This window comes from Schistocerca cancellata, chromosome 8, assembly GCF_023864275.1.
Source record: "Schistocerca cancellata isolate TAMUIC-IGC-003103 chromosome 8, iqSchCanc2.1, whole genome shotgun sequence".
Lineage (NCBI taxonomy): Eukaryota > Metazoa > Arthropoda > Insecta > Orthoptera > Acrididae > Schistocerca > Schistocerca cancellata.
The window spans coordinates 521,093,267-521,113,368 of NC_064633.1; positions in this window are offsets into that span (position 1 = coordinate 521,093,267).

Genomic DNA, 20,102 nt, shown 5'->3' on the forward strand with positions numbered 1-20,102 from the left:
ATAGACATTGGATATGTGTTGCAATGCAGTAGCAAAATCTACATCCTTCCTCCATGCCATGTATGATGTGTAGTCTTCCTAAGTTTTCCAACAAGAAACATCACCGGAGCTGCTCATACTACCTCTTCTACTATCTCGTGTTGCAGTGGAAAGCTTAGTTTGGCGCTCGCCTTAAACACTGTACACAGTTGGCAGAGCTATGACACCATGTTCCCATTCCCACCGAGTGGTCGAAATGGGCTCCCGTCGCATTACCTCAGCTCGTCCTGTTTCCCCACAGGATGCAGAAGGTCTTAGATACAGATCTCTCCAACGTCTGTACAGGTCAGACTTAAATTGGGACGATCATATGGACTAAACTGCAGGGAGGGCAGGGAAGATACTTAGGATCAGTTACAAGATGCAGAGGGACTGTCTAAAGCAGTGCTGGAGTTCTTAGTGTATGGGCCCCTTAGCAGATAGGTTCGAAAAAAGGTGACTCGTTTTGAGATACGAGAGTGGCACAAATATGATTCACCAGTGGCAGTAATCATTAAAAGACGTCTCTACAGGATTCAACGCAAATATGTGGTTGAATGGATAGACTTGATTCCAAATTGCAGACTGCACTTCGGACAGCATTTCTCCCTAAAAGCGTAACACTATCAGCGACCCGTGTGTGCCTGTAGACTCAAGACCGCCTTTTATTCAGGGTGATGGTAACATAGGCTCAAAATGGTTCAAATGGCTCTAGGTATTATGGGACTTAAGATCTGAGGGCATCCGTCCCCTAAACTTAGAACTACTTAAATCTAACTAACCTAAGGACGTCACACACATCCGTACCCAAGGCAGGATTCGAACCTGCAACCGTAGCAGCTGTGTGGTTCCGGACTGAATCGCCTAGAACCGCTCGGCCACCGCGGCCGGCGTAACATAGGCGTTACAATTGTGTTTTTAATAGCATGGTCCTAACGCTTAATGTATGTTGTGGGCTGTAGAATCCCTGTGTGGTCAGCTTCAGATGTCATTTCTCAATAGTGTTCTTCGAAAAGAACATTGTGTTCCCTCCATGGATCCCCAGTTGTGCTACTTGGTGAGTGTAATCCGATTGTTGAAAAAAAAATTACTCGCCATGTAAAGTGACTCTCATGATCAATTTAATTAATTGGCGTATCAAACTGATATCGATGACGTGCTGCCTTGCGGGTGAAAGAGATGGTTGGGGCGCCACAGTATGATTCTTGACAAGCATTTTTTTTCGTTTCAGTGATATCTTTTAACGAAATTTCAATCCCCCACCTACACAGTGTGAGATAGGCTCTCACGATTTGTTTCATAAACGCTAGTATGATATAGCATCGCATCGGTAAAAGGGGACTTGTCATAGTGTACAAAACAGCTACGTTCTCTTGAATTATAGATTATTGTTATGAAACATAAAACGAATGTTTTTTTTTCCCCGACATGTGAGCCAACGGCATGAAAGATTGCATTCTTTAATTTTATTTCAGGTGCATGACAGTTTATTTACAAACACTGAACGCAAGAGACGCTCTCAGATCGTTCAAATGGTTCAAATGGCTCTGAGCACTATGGGACTTAACATCTATGGTCATCAGTCCCCTAGAACTTAGAACTACTTAAACCTAACTAACCTAATGACATCACACACATCCATGCCCGAGGCAGGATTCGAACCTGCGACCGTAGCAGTCCCGCGGTTCCGGACTGAGCGACTAGAATCGCTAGACCACCGCGGCCGGCTCTCAGATCGTGTAATTTGTTCAACAAGATGGAAGAAATTGCTTAATATAGTTTATAATTTCTTTCTTTGGAGTTTAAATTATCGCTTTTTCTTTATTCTGATGACTGTTTCGAAATAACGAGGATATTCTGCGGTGATCGATAGTTTTCGCGGCAAAATAGTCGAAGTTTCTTTTCCTGATTTTACTCATGGTAGACATGTCTGCTGATCACTGTAATCGGTGGTGGTACACTTCGCTGGTTGTCGCAAAATAAAGAGATGCAGATTGTACCCTGCAGTTGACTGTAAAACCTATACCGATTTTTTCATTAAACTAAAACTAAATGGACTGTACCTATTTTCGTGGAAAGAGGACATTTATTATCGTCACGAATGTGTTTTCCTTTTAATAGTTGCTTTATTATAAGAGTGAGTTGATGTAAAATAGTCCAGCACAGAATGGCGGGTTGCTGTGGGCGAGTTCCCTACGGAGTCGTGGCTCTCCCTTGGTCCGGATAGCAGTCATTTATCACGGTTCTGAGGGATGCCAGCGTGAGGCTGCGCTCGCTGCAGGTGGCAGGGGCTTCTTGTTTCGCAAGCAGCCAACTTTTGAAATTGCCATATGGAGCGTTCTCTGGATGGGCGGAGTTGTGCTACTAAATTTCCCATCTATGCTGTCAAGGACCGTCGCCTGAAGGTATGCCAGGTATCATGAGGGACGACAGAGGGCCTGATGAGGCCTGCAACTGTAGAGGGCTCGGCAGAAAAACAGTAGAGGGCCGACAGTGGCCTGCCCGTGCCGTGAGGTGGTCGGCCAATCAGCTGGCTGTTTGAAGAAGCATGTGTTCTCCCCATAGATGGAGGGAGGGAGGGAGGGGAAAGGGCCTCGGTTTTCGGCAGTTTGTGATTGTACATCGAGGAGAACGCACGTTCAACTACCACCCCCTTTTCATTCTTTTAGGATGATGATTGTCACCAGTGCATGTGCTGCATTATGACCTGTTCACTCTGAGTGCCGGTTTTTTCACGAGAATTTCGATGTGTAATTAGAAGTGTGATGAATTTTTTTCCATCAGTTTATTGGCTTCGGTTACCAGGACTGCAGGATGGTTTTTGAGCAGGCATATGTTGCGAATTCTGACATCAAACAGCGATAGATACTGTATGCTTACAGGTAATACACTTTTTAAATTCATCCCTGTCCAACACCAGCATCTCGTCAGTTGAACGTATTTCCCACCAATAAGAATAAAGACAGCACCATACACCCCTGCCTTTTTCCTGCCAGCTTGACGTCAAGGGTGGAGTTTGAGTGTGTCTGTCACTAGTTTCGAGTGGTATTGCGAAATGTTTTCCCAGCAGGATAACACCAGTTGTATGGTGGTGCCAGTTTTTGAGTTGTATTGCACTTTTATGCTGTCTTTGTGTAGCGCTATGCGTATAGTTGTGTAAGTAGGCCTGATCCTTATGATTAATCACGTAATTAGGTTCGATCTTTGCGTCAGTTTCCTGGCCAAAATAAATAAAGTACACTAACCTAAGCTTCCTCTCCCACATCTAGACATTTTCTATGTGTTGGGGGAGAGCACTTGGGCTTTCCATACAGAAGAATCAGTGTTCGAGTTCGAGATAGGTCACTGCCATTTTTAATTTCCCTCCAATTCCTGGGTGGGGGTGGGGTGAGACATCACTACAGTCCTGGGACAAAGAAATTCACGCCAAATTCGAAATTCCCACCAAAATTCGAAATTTCCTCGAATAGCATAGGTTGGGGGTGGGTGGAGATGGGGGAGGGAGGAAGGAGAAGGGGCTGGGGCCCACATGCAGGTTGAGAATACGCGTGATGTCATCTGGGGGTGGGCGTGGTCAGGGCAGGGGTGATTAATAGATAAATTTAATTAATTTGGATATCAGTTTAATATCAAAAAGTGTCCTGACGCCGCCACTACCCCACTACTCCTGATATTTGGTGCGCTTATAGGTGGGCCGTGAATTGTGCAATATACTCTGTCCAGTCTTCTGCATTTTAATCGAAGGCATGACAAGGTGGCAGGAACTGCAGGAAGTTTCATATCAGCGCACACTCCGCTGCAGAGTGAAAATCTCATTCTGGAAACATCCCTGAGGCTGTGGCTAAGCCATGTCTCCGCAATATCCTTTCTTCCAGGAGTGCTAGTTCTGCAAGGTTCACAGGAGAGCCTGTGTGAAGTTTGCAAAGTAGGAGACGAGGTACTGGCGGAAGTAAAGCTGTGAGGACGGCGCGTGAGTCATGCTTGGGTAGCTCAGATGGTTGAGGATTTGCCCGCGAAAGGCAAAGGTCAAGAGTTCGAGTCTCAGTCTGGCACACAGTTTTAATCTGCCAGGAAGTTTCAAGATCCCATATGTTGGAGTACCAGTCAGATGGCTGCACATGTAGATTAGCCTTCTTCCATTGGTTGTCCTCGTCATGCCTGTGGGTTTTGATTCACAATCTGATGTAATCCTCGAAGTTCTAGAGATGTTGCACAGGCCCCACAATTGAAATAGACATTAAGGACGGGAGATGGCAAACATAGAGGGAATTCCACAGCATTGTCATAACTAAGTTCATTGTGCTGAAGCTCCTTTCACAGTGTGATGTGCTATTTCAGGTTTTCAGCAATGTTCTCTCCTCTGTTATCTATATAATCTCTGAAACCTTGTCTTACATTTGGATAAGAAAGAAGAAAACGGTTACACATTTTTCTTAGATTTTCTTCCCCATCTAGCCATGGCTCACAATGTCATAGGACCATTTTTTACTGTCCAAAATATCGATCTCTTTCATGAAGGATTTGAATTGTTCACTGTCAATCGAAATTAGCATTTGCCTCAACTAGTCGATAAGGCTCTGATGGAACTGTTTCTCATTAATTTGGTTAGTATTTCTGCTAGATTCTCTTTTGGGAACGAATGAGAGTTTTTTGAAGCACGCTTCAGAAATAGCTTTCTCTTCTTCCTTCATGCAAGCACCTGGCACTTCCTTCAGTTGTTCAATGATTGTTATTGACCACGTATTGCCCTGCATGATGAGGGAATACTAGCACTGCTCGTTTGGAGGAACTGTGAGAGGATACTAATCTCTTCAAGAACATCAGAACACAGTGCAATGCTGCTCACAAACTCAGGGCTTGATAGTGTTTTCTGCAATCCCCAACTCTTCCCTTACAATTGATTTTGTAGCCATGTCATTTGAACATCTATTGAAATGGTAATTCAGAGCCTGGTAGGTCTTCCACACTGCTTGGACTGCTCTAAAGCTTGAGGCCACCCAATGCACTGAGAATACTTTAGATGTCTTCTTAAGTTCTGCACCTAACTCTTGTACAACAGCTTACAGTTCATGCTGATTCTTTGGAGATTGATGATAAAACACATACAGCTTGTTAAAGTAAATTATATGATTCACACCAGGAACCTATTCGATTGCATCAGCAAACGCTAATTCAATTTGGTGGCACAAACAATGCCATTTGAACAGTTTGTTGTACTTGGTCTTAAGTCATTCAAAACATCTGGATTCTTACCTATCGTGACACTAGTTCCATCACTGCATGCTCCTATCAAATTGTCATTCAGATAACTTGAAGAAAAAGCTCGATACGAGAAACAGTTTAGAAGTTCCGCTTCTGTTGTGTCTGCAAGTGTTCTTTTAAGTTCAATAACATCCAAAAAGAAGGTATTTACACAAGCAGGACTGATTTCTGATCTTAAATACACTCTTAAAACTGATTGTGAAGCAACAGATGTAGACTCATCAATGAGTAGAGAAACCTTGGAATTCTTTGACATGAAGGAACAGAGCTTTGTCCTCATAGTGTCCTCAATGCTGTCTTTGAAGTTGGCATAACTGAGTTTATTATGCAGTGTTTTGTCCATGTTGAAACCAGTTTGAATTTGCAAATCCACCAGCTTCCGGAAGTCTAGATATGGTTTGTTATTTTTTTGCTACAAAATATGCCGTGCGAAACACTTCCCTTGTACTTTCAAAAACGTCTTTCTGCTGTTCAGCTACAAGATTTTTTAGAACATTGTCTTGTCTTTCTTTTCGTTATCTGCATGCAGTTAAATGGCTTCAAAATTCCTATGTTTACCATTTTTTTTCTCAATGCCGTTATTTGAGCTTGTTTACTTCCATAAACTGGACTCTCCGAAATATTACTCCGTCCATTAGAAATGTGCACTCCCTTTGATTTACTCACATCCAATATTCTGCACATCTTTAATTACTGAGCATTCCAACTTGCCTTCCCTACAAACTAACTGCTCATATCTCATCTTAAATTCTCTCCATGTGCTGTTGTTCCAACAAGCAGGATAACTAGATATGTTTTGGGAACCTAAATAATAACAAGGAATTACTTTACATGACTGGCTTTTATCTTCATCAGTACGTGTTCTGGTGCTGTTATCCGTTTATGAAGTAGATTGGCCATTATCAGCTTCACGATTTTTTAACCACATGGACCATCTTCTGTAGTTGAAACACAAGAACTAGGTTGACTGAAATAATCTTCTATACTGTGTTTTGCCAAGCTTTAAAACGGCAAAGTAACGCATATAATCGGAGGAGTCAACAGAGCTGTTCACTACAATGCCTATAACGTAACTGAAAATAAAACTGAACAACAAAACCCGTGCTGGCTGTACAGTGGTTAACAATCAGACTGTAAATGCACAAACGAAAGGCACGACAATAACTCGAAATAATAAGTAGGTCTGGTGTAATAATATCATAGCAAAGTGTTAGGCCAAGAGCGACATTCGATACTGTGGCTGGATCATTGAAGATTGAAATATCAATATAAGGAAGCAGGAAAGGTTTTCATTTTACTTATACCTTGTCTTAGAGATTGGGTTTCAAATATGAGTTAGGCTTTTTATTATTATTATTATTATTATTATTAACCTTCAGGCGCTCGTGTAATTTGAAACCACATTAGCACTCGCATGGCAGCATTTACACTGCCACTAATTGGTTTTCATTTTCTAATCTCCATAAATTATTACATCGTACTTTAGAGTCAAATCAGTCAGTATCAAAGTCCTGCGCCATAAAGTGAGCCGATAGATAACCTGGGACTAAGTGAGAATCAAGCGCGTGAATAGTTACATGTTCAAGAGGCGGTGTGCACAGAGGTTAAAGAATACAACATCTGCGTGCGAAAGAAGGGCACTATTATTATGTCACTCGATGTGAGCATCTAAATGCGAGTCGACATTGGATGTGCAGTGCTGCGCAGCACCGCTCATGATGGCGCAGAACTGCCAAGAATGGAGCAGAGTCTTTGTAGGTGCTACAGTGTGTGTGCGCACATGTGTGTCAATAACAGTGGAAAGCGAAAATGCCGTCCAAACAGAGCGCATTTCCTTTGATGTTCTGACACTGGAGACAACTTTCCATTGTTGTGCAGAGCGGCTCGGTTTGGCGTCTGTACCAGCAGTGATGTGCCGAACATACTTCTTGGCTTTGCGCGGGTGCCCGACCCCGGGTACCTGATGTTCATTGTTCTTTTTATTGGCTTGTTTGTCTGGGTCATTTATCAATGCTCATTTGACTTCACAGCTAATATGTTCTATGAGTCATAACTCACAACTGACTTTAATTTAATTTACAGAGATGATAAAAGGGAATTAGTGTGATAAGAAAATGTTCTCCATGTAAAATAGTAAGGAGATGGTGTACCCCTCAGAAAAAAAGAGGGGTGTCTGCATCCACCCGCATTCCCCCTCCAATACAACACTGGTTATATGGAGTGTTTTATTTGAATTAGTCTATACTATCACCTCCTCGAACACTTACCACTCCTCCTGAAGCACTCTAAAAGGGACAGAACAATATGTTGGTTGACTCTTCTACAAACATACAATCTGGAAATTTTAACAGCAAAAGGACATCATGATGCATGACCTCTCTATGGTAGAGATTCGTTCATATTTATTCATATCGTTGAGGAATATTTTTATGTGCATTTTGGTGCTTCTTCTTTGGGATAGTTTCTAACATTACACTCACTTCAGCATCATATTCATCCTCCCGTAATTTGCAAGCCATGACTTACTCAATTTTAAGATTTTGGTGCACCTTTTCCATCTGCACTGTCATTTCTTCCTCCTTCTCATCATCAACAATTTAATGGTGTTAACAGCTGGCCACCGTTTGAGGAAGCATTTTCCACGATCACTTCCCTGGCTCGAACTGCCTGGTAATTACATGCATCACTTTGGACTGGAACATGGCTTTACCAAATCACTGACCAAGTTGGTCTCCACTATGACCGGGTCTACCAGTCTGCTTGTAGAGCAATACTTGCATACATCGTAAGACACGTTGAAACCGACTAATAACTTGGTGCAGGGCTGGCAGCGATGACTTATCTAGTGGGAAGAACTCACTCAAGGTAAGTCCACACGATGCCTCTTTCCTCATGTGCAATTGTACAGGCACGGAAATAAAAGCGCTTGCACAAAAATTTGTGGAAGAAAGCATGTACATGTGCCCACACACCACCTCTTTGTGCAAGTAGTCTTCAATGGATCCTCTTCTTTGCTTGGGAGCTTGTGCTACATTTATTGCAAAAGAAACAGCGACAGAAAAATAAAACACAAAAGCGACTATCTGTAAAGAAGTATCTAAGTAACAGAGGAATGAGAACGTTTCGTTTGCAAATTTCAGAGGGAGGTCAAAGCGTGATTTTTAGATTTTCTGCTTGGAAAACTGCAGCAATAAGACTTGAATAACATTTTGCTTGCAAGTAATTGGCGACTTTAAACATGCAACCAAAGCCAACATTCGGAGTGCTGGCTGATGGGAGTGGCAGTAAATGGGAAATGCCTTTGCAATATCTCCCACCAGCCACTGCGCCGAGTGTCAACTTTGTTTGTGAGTACAATACCAGTTTGAACTAGGGTATTTATTTCGCATTTCAGAAAAAAGAATTTCAGTGATTGTTCCTGAAACTGAGATATATTTTAGAGGGGCTTCTAAGTCGCTATGTGAAGATAAATTAACTATCAATGCGTCATTTGTATTCTATTTTATAAAAGAGTTGTTTACACAACTACTATCATGAAAGTTTATATGTAAATTAATATCCTCGGTCTCGACAAATTTGGGAATTTCATAGATGTCAGAATCCTCTATGGTGGAGGTTGTGTTTTCCAATTTTGTACTTTTTCATCATCAATGCCCTTCATTTCTATTTCCAGTAGTGTGTTGACGAGCTACATATACCCCATCACTTCTTTTGTTCAGATATCAGGCTCCTCAGTTGTTGTGCTATTAAGTCACCATCGCATGAATATTCATCCACAGCTTTCATATAACTTTTAATACATTTCTGATTTATTCTTCTCTGTTTTCTATTTTGAAACTTACATCTTGCTCTTTATGGTAATATGATCAGAGACTTTTTATCCAGTACTTGACACTCAGTGTATCATATCTCAAATTTTTATCGAAAGAATCTTTGGAAGCAACGTTCCATACGACTTTTCTTTGTCTGTAATCATCTGTAAATATAATAGTCCTTTGGACGCAACAGCCATCACTGCACATAAACTGCTTCATAGCATAACCTCCACACACTACACAATGGAACACACATCAGAATGATGCATAGTACAGGTCCCTCTACATATACGAAGGTAGACTGGTATGTATTGGCCCTTCCATCGGCCTCAGATGAAGAATGGGACATGCCTTATGTCATGTGTGCCAAAGTGCCTATTTGAAACTGGTCGGCTATCCACTTCGTCAGGCTATATGCCACCCAGAGGACAGGACGTAAAGTGCATTGCTTCCTGTCTTCGGTGAGAAACTTTGTGCTTTTTAGCAGCTGACAAGCAGTTGGGATCCATCACCCATGTGTGTTCCATTGTGTGTGTGTGTGTGTGTGTGTGTGTGTGCGCGCGCGCGCGTGTGTGTGCCTATATATATGTATATATATAAAACCTTGAGAGTGAGATCTAACTACCTGTGAGGCCATTTTCTGGGATGGCTTTGCTGGGCCTTTCTTAAGAACATTTTTAATACTATTTAGCTTCTAATTCTGATACCATAGACCTCTATACAGCACCAATTTAATATCGAAGTATCTACAATGGCATCTAGGGAACTGAATATTCACATATAATGTCTACATCTCTCCCCAAAGAGTCTTATAAGCTCCTTATAGTTTGACTAGCAATACCACAGTTCCTTAGAACTAGAACAGCCGCTCTACAATTATTTCATTTCCATAGAATGTAAGTGCAACATCGTAGATTCTATGCTAATGTGGCATGAGGAAGGCTCTCTCCTGGTCAGCTGGAAAATAGTGGAGGTGGTCCTAAATAAAATAAAATGACACCAATGAAGACATGAACTGCAATATAGACACCTCTGTTTAGAATGTTATTTTTGATTCCTTTTTACAGAAAGTCTTGCAAACCTTTGTTGCACATATAAAATCAACTTTTGATTGAATTGTATCATTTGGCTTTCGTTCTGAACACCACAAAAAACAGGTTGGAATCCTGAAACAATTTATTTTCTGCTTCACACTATTTCTCTAGATCTGGCCACTTGGTTACTAATTTAGCTTCGACCAGTTTCTTCAGCATCTGATATATGGTGGTTACATAATGGTTTTTTTCCATTACATTTTCACCACAGAACATCTATGGAATCAAATCCTTGAAGAGAGAACATTTGGATGTCTGCCACTTTTGCCACTGGAGAGCAGCACCAGGTGACGCATGAGGTCAATTAGACTGGAGGTATCAGGTAATTGAGAGTGGACAGAGCTATCGCAAGAAGAATGTAACATCCACGTGATAAATTTTTGGCTACAGTGCGACGAGAGGAAATTATGCCTCTAACAGTTATAAACATTATCCATTCGACGTATGAAAAAACAGTGAAAACTTATAAATATTAATTATTTATATAATATTCTATGATGTAGTTGGAGGTATCGATGTGTGTCAAACAAAGACAATGATAATTCTAAATTCCTTTTATGATCTGGGTTTGTCTTCCTTTGTTTTTACCTATTTGTTGGTTGGCTTTTGTAGACTGCGGACGCATATCAAACTGAGGTCTGTTAAGAAATTGTAATTATTTGTTAATTATTACTTGAAAATAGAGTTCATTATTATTATAAACACGAGTGAATAATTATTTGTAACTTAAATTCCTCTCTCAGTAAGCATGATATGTGTTAATTATTTCTTTTCGCTGCAAGGAGCACAGCCATTGATGATAGCGATTTGTATCGCATTTTTGTCTGTGTTTTCCTTAGAAACAAATCAAATGTTTCCTTGATGAGGCCTAAATAGTGCACAATATGAAAGTATAGTTTATAGAATTTAATAATCATTTCAAATACTTACTTATTTGGTCTAACAATAGAAAGTCTCTATCAATTGTCTGCCACCATCTTAAGAATTATTTCAGCGGCAAATCCAAATTACGCAACTCTGCAGACATAAATGCCGAACGTAATACAAATGTGAAAAAATAAATGTGCACCGGTGGTCCCGAACTCATTTGAACGAAAATAATTCGAATCAGATTGGTTCTTTAAAAACAGTGCTCATAGCACGATCGTTATAACAAACTTTTCTAGCTGATGTATGGAGCCGAAATTAATTACACACGAGTTGCGAAGAATATTTTTTCAGGTAACATACATCAGTGTTGTACGCGGCTGATATTCGGTGGTTTTAATGATCATTTTGCTGAAGATAACTGTTTTCATCATAATCCATAGTTGTATAGAATCCGTTGTATGAACTGTGATATAGTGACACTTACACAACTTACAGACAACACTTTAACACGACTTTAACTTGGAGTTCTTTAGCAACTTGATCAAATCTTTAGCCGGGAGAAAAATTATTTAGTAATTACTCAATGTAATAAAATAAGATTATCATTTCCATTTACAAATTAGTTAAATACCAAACCACTGAATAACCCAGCGAACGCCACAAGAAGAAGAAGCGAGTGAATTTGATGTGAAAAAGTGTCAACGATTGAAATGCACTGATAATGAATTAATTTTCTACTTTTCATAACTGGATACATAGCATGTTTTTGATTTGTGTAATGTGTATGGAGGAAGATGTAAGTCTGTTTGGTTTTCATGTCATACAAAGGGTATTTAATTTTTTGAATATGAAGAAACTTTGAGTTGAACTGAGTCTGACTTAATTATTATTTGAAGCAGCTCTCCCAGCTTTTGGTGTCTGTAAAGTTTCTGAATCTAGAGTGACTAAAGTAAACGTGAAAAGTGTCTCACATTAATTTGAATTTTCTAGATAATTTTAATTTTGTATGGCCTTTATTGTTAATGGTAAAACTTTTTGAAATCCTGTTTTGCACTGAGAAGGTAACATTTCCAGAAAAAAATCGTATTCCTACATGCTTGCGTATTTTCAGTTGCTGAAAGAACTATTAATTTGTTGGTATCTGGGCGGTTGTATCGAGTAGTTAAATAAAGCTTTGTTGGCATCGGATACTAGGGTAACCATGTGAAACTTTCCCACTTTTATAGTTGTAAATAATGACAATATTTCTAATAAGTGTAGTCATTGGAATAAGTGTTCTCATCATAATGAAGAGAAAACATCTTTAAAAAAGAACCAAATGATATGAAGTAATTATCATGAATTTATGGTACATCTTTGTATATAAATTTCCATGTGTCAAAAATGTGGTCTGTATTTGGAATGTTTGTCCTGGATTCTATGATATGCAGAGATCAGGGACTGGCAATAGGGCCACATAACTTGTAACCTTAACTTGGCAAACCAGTTAATAAGTAATTTAAAACAAATAAAATGGTACTTGTAATGAGATAATATAAAAAGGAAGTTTCTTATACGTCTTTAATACGTTAGCTTCATAAAATATTGGCAAGCAGATGGGCATCCATGGTGCCCTTCTACCTGTGATAATTAAAAATCTCTTTTACGTAAAAATTTTCCACAAACAGTAAGTTTTAGTGCAAAATCAGTATGCAGTGTCAAAAGCTACTTAAAAAACCTTCTGACGATATCTCATTCATCCTTGTATAATTAGTATGTGTTGAGGAAAAGGGAAACTGATTTGAGAAATAATATAAGAAAATCATTTCAAAAGTACTACACACTGTTCATGTGATGTGATAAAGTTAAATTCACGTCAGTTGTGAGTGAGATTTTAGGCATGTGGTTGCTCGTTTGCATGGCTGTGTCGTGAGAAATTCAGTTTTAATATGGAAGATGAAACCGAGTCACATAGTGACTACATCAAAATCGGATTCCTATATGGAAAGAACCCAACGGAAATTTACAACGCTTCGAGACAGATGTGGGAAAACTGTAGTGCATTGTAGCATGGATTCACAGTGGTCTACTCATTTCTGTGAAGATCGTGTAAGCAATGAGGACAACTCAAGAAGTGGAAGGCCATCAGCTGTAACTGACTACACCTCTCAGGTTATTGTTAATGATATTTTGAGAAGGGATTGACGAAAAACATATGAGGAAATTGCATATGAAGCTGGAATGTCTTGTCACTTCATTATACAGAATTATGACAGAAAAATTAAAACTGAGAAAAGATGCACGATATGAGTGAAGAGTAAAAAGAAGGTCGCAAAAGAATAGGAGAAGAACTGCTTCAGTGTTATTGAACAGAAGGAAAACAGTTTCTGAGAAGGATTGTTCCACTTCATGAAACCCCCGAACGAGATTTTAAGCCAGAACTGAAGTTTCAGTCATCACAATGGAAAAGTTCTGACTCTGCACAGTTGTAAAAATTCCGCCGGCAACAATCAAACATGAAGTTGGTGATGATCTTTGCATATGCAAGAATGGAGTTATCACTACATACAGAGTGCCCCAGCAGATGTCTGTAAAAGGCACATACTACAAGCTATTTCTGCAAAATATTTTGCGCCCTAAAATTTGTTAAAGAAGGCCTGACATGCTTGCAGCTGATGTCCTCACTTTGCACGATAATGCAAGATTCCATATTGCCCTACCAATGAGAGAAACACTTGACAATAATGGATGGGAAATGCTTCCCCACCCACCATACAGTTCTAGTTCAAGTGGTTCTAAGCACTATAGGACTTAACATCTGAGGTCATCAGTCCCCTAGACTTAGAACTACTTAAACCTAACTAACCTAAGGACATCACACACATCCATGCCCGAGGCAGGATTTGAACCTGCAACCATAGCAGCAGCGCCATTCTGAACTGAAGCGCCTAGAACCACTCGGCAACAGCAGCCGGCTCATACAGTTATAATAGGGACGCACCAGACTTTGTTTTCCAAATTGAAGAAATAACTCCATGAAAAACATTTTGATGCAGTTGATGTAGCTCCCATTGAGGTGACTCAATTAACCAGACAGCCCAACGATGAAGGTGTCCTTTCCAGAACACAGAAGTTGCCAAAACGTTGGGAAGCTGTCATAAGCAAGAATGGAGGCTATACTGAAGGCCTGTAAAGATATTTTATAAAAGAAATTATTTTCTTCATTTCTATCTTACAGTATGCAGAACCTCTGAAATGACTCTCGAGTACGATTCCGTTTTAGCATCATAAAGTAAGGATCGAGCAGAGGTGCTCTGTGCCAATAAGGTTCAGGCATATGCCATGTGGTAGTGGCTGTTTGGGACTGTTTCCCTGCATGCTATTGTGGGGGCGGCAGTCCTTGGAAGGATTACCAGCTGTGTAAACAGCACAGTGCGGCTGCTTGTTCTCCCAAGTATTGGCCAGAGGAACATAGGATGGCATGGCTGCAAACTCAAGGAAACAGGGTGGAGGCCAGGGCACACCCCACACCACCCCAGGGGTCAGGCTTTCTGGAAGTGGCCAGGTGCCTCCAATGTGCCATCCAAGTGCTCTGCCTGTATTGCTCATCACTGTCTCTGACTGTAAAGGTGTGTCCTATGGTGTTCTGTACTACATCTACAACTTCAATTCAATTCAATTCAATTTATTAGCGTCCTTGTGGTACATCATCAAAATGACATAGGACTTGTCAATAAACATTACAATTTAAAATACATGTACAAATTTATAATTGAATTTACTTGTCACTTAGAGATTACATTTTTATAGAACTATAAGAACATTAACATAAAAATATACAAGTAGGATAAAAATGTACAAAAAAAAGCTAGTGATTCTCACAACAAAGATTGAAACATCCCCTTTGAACAATTTATACACGACTGTGCTTAAACTGACACACAATATTTTTAGTGCAACGCAATCTGACTATCAAAGATCCCTGCAAAAGAATGGCCCTGAGTAACATTAACCTATACCTTTCACAAATCACTTACCTCACAAAAATCTCCGTTACTCGAACTACTGCAATACGGCGAGCGCCACTACTGCCAGCTAAATAAAAGATTCAAACTACGGAAGGCACTAACTACTGATAGAGATAGTTAGCAAATGAAAGATATTGATAGAGAACAAACAATGTATTTACCTTAATAGTGTTGAAAAATCATAATATACATAGCAGTTCATAATATCCAGTATAACAAATTTCAAAACTCCGCCATCTCTCTCCCCACATCCACCACTGCTGGCGGCTCACCTTCAACTGCGTAACGCTATGCGCTGTTCACATCCAGCTGCCCAACACTAAAATGGCAGACAACAATGCAAACTAGCCACAGACTGCACACAGCACAGCCAGTGATTTTCATACAGAGAGCGCTACGTGGCGGCGGCGTTACCAATATAAGAACCTAAACAGCCTACTTACATAAAGAAAACATAAACAGCCTACTTACATAGCCCCCATGCTCCCCACAAAAAATTTTTACAAATGGTGTTGGGCACTGGCCAATACAGATTTGAAAAATAATTTTTCACAATTACAGTAACAAAGATATAAAATGCACACACTTATTGATACAATGTTGGTCAAAAGCTAAAATTTTCTCACAGTCCATAAAGACAGTCCTGGTCATTCATCACAGTAAAACTGCCGTTTCTTTTATCAAAGTCTGATCAGTAAAAGACAATGCACATGGAAGTAGTGGATGTCCATGCAGTCTTGAAGAAGTAGTGTTGTCCTTCCAACAGAAAGACAGTGCTGACTCTTGACATGCTGAAAGGTAATGGGCCACAACAGAGCAAACCCACAGCAGAGTCATTCAACGTTTTGAAGAAGATTGTTAGGTAGGTCGTCACAGAGTAGACCCACTGTAATCCTGGCAGAGATTATGGTATTGATGGGCCACCAGAGATGCAGAACCACTGTAGTCCTTGTAGAGATGGCCAGCAGCCATCTGCTGCGACTGTGCAGGTGCACAATCACCATTGAAGAGTCTTGCGGATAATAGAGCAAGTCCATAACCACCACTTGTGCACTCACAAAGTTTTTGGAATTGTCCTTAGAACCAGCAATGCTGTTATCCAGTCCCTTGCTGAATTAGTAACACACGTGCAAACACTAACAGTCCCTACTTCTCACATATTGTCCATATAGTATAACCAACAGAAAAGTGTGCAGTGAAATGAATGCTTACAAGTTAATAATATGATGAACTGGTGTCAATTACAATTTTATGACGTAAGAATACAATTACAAAGGTACAAAATACATCATTAAAAACATAACAATACAGATAACATTTGTAGTAATGTAGGCTCTACAAAACAATAGAAATAAACATATACATCAGTGTTACAGGAATTATGACATAAGTAAATACATAAAAGATCAGAATAACTTGCGAAACATCAACTTCACACATGAACATTAAAACAGAATAAATAATGTCTAACATCTTTACAAAGTAAATAACATATTATTAATGCCAATTATATTTGAGGATAACAGTATTCCTCATCATAGTGAATGTAGCTTAATATTTAAAAAAATTCTATGAAACTACACAGAGACAGGAACAAAACAACTACACAAGGGTACACAAACACATAGTGGGATAACACAAAAGGAAAGGACAGGGTTTGTTTTACTGCAGTATTTGGCAAACAAAACTTTCTTTGCTTCTTGGAGATCTCCCTTCATTCATCATTATTCTCAAAAAGTCCTATCTAAGCCTGCTTTCTGTATTCTGTTCACATCCTCTTTCAAAAATAGTCTTTCTCCACTGTACACTACTTTTTTGGCCAAACCATTTTCTTATAGATTCTCAATGCATTTCTTCCAATTCATCATAACTCATTCTCTTATATAGTCTACCCCTCTTAAGCTAACTTAAATCTACTGAGCTCAGATATATATACCAAGGGACGAGGCAATGCAGCATCACATAAAACAAATAATGCAAACAGCAATGACAAAAAATTTAAATACGTAAAGCAATTGCAGCACTACAACTAATATGAGCCAATGTGCAGCAACTAAAAATAAATTAGTAGTAAAACTAGCTTAACAGAGTAATACAAAGTGAAATTCAGTAACACTATGCCTGGCAAACAGCAGCAACTTATACCTAAACATGACATAGCTCAAGCAGAAAAAATATTACACTAAAGACAACAATGCAGATAAGGGAAATGTATATTCACATCTTAATGTCTATGTAATTAAAGTGGTCATCTTAATGTCTATGTAATTAAAGTGGTGCACCACAACAACTTATTGTAAAAAGAAATATTACCATGTACTTGAAAATAAAATTATGTGTTACTGTTACTAGTTCCTTCTTATTGTTCTTTCCTTTCCAAGTGCTCCCTTTTTAAAGAATGTGGATCATGAAATAATTATTATTAAAGATCTGTTGACAGAAAGTGTTCACATTAGCAAATGCATTTTATTTTATAAAAGCATTGCTGCAACACAGCTGGAAACCAGATATCAAATGAAATAAGCAATTACGCAAACCAAAGCATAAAAATATCATTCAATAGTCATGTGGCATTTCGTAAGTTAGTAGCTCTCAACTCTTGTAGAAAGACACTTGTCATAATCAGGTGTGCAGATGTACGAATATTTCCCATCAATTCATAAGCATTTCAGTAATTAGCACAAAGTACGAGTAATCATATGTTTTCAGGTAATGAGCGTGTAATATTTGCGATGCTTTCTACAAAGGAATGTCAATAGCAAGGTTAATGGAAGTAATGAGGGTGTCGCATTTGCAATATTTTCTCTAAAGGAATGTCAATGGCGAGGATAAAGGCCTGCCTTTTTTCTTTTTTTTTCTACCTGTGCTTCCGGAAAGGCACACCCTAATGGCTTGTTCTCCAGGTGTTTGACACAGCTGTGTGCCCACGACGCATTACGTGCAGGTGGTCACTTAACTTTCTTACGGAAATATTTACGACACCAGTTTCCGCTACAGTGACAGTCTCATATGAAAATTTCACACGTCGAAAATTTACGTCACAAGTGTGTAGAAACAAAATCCTATGAATATAACAGTGTCCAAAAAAATTTTCGCTGGCATTGTGATACATTCACGCATTTACACACACATTTCATAACTCTTAAAGTACGATTCTTTGTTTCCAACATACTTTTTCACAAGTCAAGAGTCCTTAACTTCTTTCATTATTCATATACATATAAACACGTAATCACATTCCTCATATATGGTAGCATCATCTTATTGACATAAACATACCTCAACAGCATAATACACATCGTCGTCGTAAAAATAACACCATAACACCTCTGTCAAATCTCAAAAACGTCGTAGCTTCCTCCAATAATTTCAAAATCTAAAAAAATTCTCTGCTCATGTCAAAAGTGTCATCTACCTCAAACGTTCTTTAAAAATCATGATCCCATACCAAATACATCATTCAAAGCTCTCATAGTATCACAATGGTTCCAAAAAAATATGAACAGTGCAAAAAGTACAGACAAAATACAATTTCTTAAGTGTGAAGTAATCCAACTCTGTAATTGCGTAAACATGTGTCACTGACGTAGTAAAAAGATGTTTGTTTCTCTGTTAAATGATCAGATAGCTGTGTAATTTATGTGTTAGAGAAATATGGTACCGATGTGTTAAATTGTATAAGCAAATACCATATTAGCTAGGGCTCCTTGTGCTTGCCAAACACATGGTACACAAAGTAGGCATGTACCCCCCTGAGGTTTAATGTAATTATACCCTTAGGTGTTACAGATTACAGCAATGGAATGAAATGTATCACGGAAAACTTTCTTTGTAATTCAAAAATCTGTAAAAATAAATGTTTTAAGTACAAAATTAATCACTCAAATACGTGTCCTGTAGCGCTAAATATGCGTCTTGCTGTAAGCTAATCTCTGTGGAAGTGTCGTAGTTATCGTCCTCCGAAAGCTAAGTTCTGCAGAAGTCGATGTACTTACCTCATGATAAACAAAAGTGAAATGCTTTGCGTATAGATTTCTTAGTTATTACGCTTATTGTTGTGATGAAGAAATTACTGTGCTGTAACGTATTGTTGTGCTACGGAAAAGGCTGTCTCATTGTAGCTATACCACAAAAGTTACTACTAAAACATGTTTTACTTTCCAGAAGAATTCAGAAAAACTGTGCAGATATAAAACAGAAACACCGCAAAAGCAACATTGTAAATTGTCACTCATTAGTAGCGTCGTGATAAAATCGTGTAGCTGTCACATAAACTAACCATTGTCTCATCTGGTATCTCACAGAAAGTACTTTAATTCAGAATGTATTTTCAAGTAAACCAAAATGTTGCATTAAAATCTCATTAGCAGTACCAGATATAATGTTATTTTTCTCGGAGCCAGCCGGCGCACGTGTATGCCTGCGGTGCAAGTCATTCTCTGTCTCTTTGTTGCCGCGCGTCGTTACTGGGATTAGGAGGCCTAACTTCCACAAATTCGCCTTGCCGAGAGGGCCCAGCTCTGTTACAAACCCGCCAGTTCTGATGAAATTCACGTCTGTCGTTTTGTCGGTAGTTTACATAGTTTCTTGTTTGTCGGTCATGTGGTGGAGAATTTCTCCCTGAATTACCACTGCACGGTGGACCATTGCGTCTGAAGTTATTCTGTCTCCCGTGATAATAATAGTTCTGGTTGCCATATTGTCTGTTTCTATGATTGTCTCTGTCATATTCATTACTACGGAAATGCGATCTCTCTCTGTAACTATTACTCTGCCAGCGGTTGTCATACGAGTGGTGTCTATTTTGGTCACGATTTGTGTGGTGAGAATAGCCTTGTCGCGTCTAGTTATCATTTCTGTCGTCACGGAATTGTGACAGATGTGACCTGTAGTGATTGTTTTCCTGTTTTCGCATCCCGCGACTGTCTGTGTCAATTTCTAATTCTTGTAACAGTCCCTGAAAAGCTTCAATGTCGTCTTTGCAACGTCCTGCTAAAATAATATGTCGTAAATGTTCAGGCAGTTTGATTAAGCAA